A 643-nucleotide genomic window follows, 5' to 3' on the forward strand; every position below is an offset into this window, starting at 1 on the left:
TTGTGTGATTTTTAACTTTGTACACCCCAGTCCAACACAGGCATCTCCAAATCATCAGAAAACATTGGCAGTGAAAGCAGAATTCACAGATGGAATGGGAATCTGTGAGCAAGCAATAATATGATGCAGGTCCATATATGTATGGTGTAATTGTTATCTTTGGTTTATAATAATAAAAAAAAGAGTGATATTGGATTTGATTTGATTTCATTTGATTTATTTATTGTCACCTGTAATTTGTTAGAAAATACAATGAAAAGTATTGAATAATGTCACCACTCTCTGGTGCCATCTTAAAACAGAAAAGTGTTAAAACACAGCCATACTAGTCTAAAAACACCCAATCTTGTCTGATCTTGGAAGCTAAGCAGACTCAGGCCTGGTTAGTATTTGGATGGGAGACCACCTGGGAATATCAGGTACAGTAGGCTAAGGATGGCATGGTGGCTCAGTTGCTAACACTGCAGCCTCACAGCACAAGGGACATAGGTTCGAATCGCACCTTGGGCGACTGTGTGGAGTTTGCACATTCTCCCCGTGTCTGTGTGAGTTTCCTCCAGTTGCTCTGGTTTCCTCCCACAATTTAACGATGTGCTAGGTCAGGTGAATTGGCCATGCTAAATTGCCCATAGTGCTAGATGTA

At 40.6% G+C, this 643-nt stretch overlaps 1 pseudogene; it reads left to right on the forward strand.

Annotated features, from left to right (window-relative positions):
- Window positions 1-312: 312 nt before the first annotated feature.
- On the forward strand, window positions 313-431 carry LOC122552064 (annotated as a pseudogene).
- The last annotated feature ends 212 nt before the right edge of the window (window positions 432-643 follow it).

Source organism: Chiloscyllium plagiosum, chromosome 7, assembly GCF_004010195.1.
Source record: "Chiloscyllium plagiosum isolate BGI_BamShark_2017 chromosome 7, ASM401019v2, whole genome shotgun sequence".
Classification (NCBI taxonomy): Eukaryota; Metazoa; Chordata; class Chondrichthyes; order Orectolobiformes; family Hemiscylliidae; genus Chiloscyllium; species Chiloscyllium plagiosum.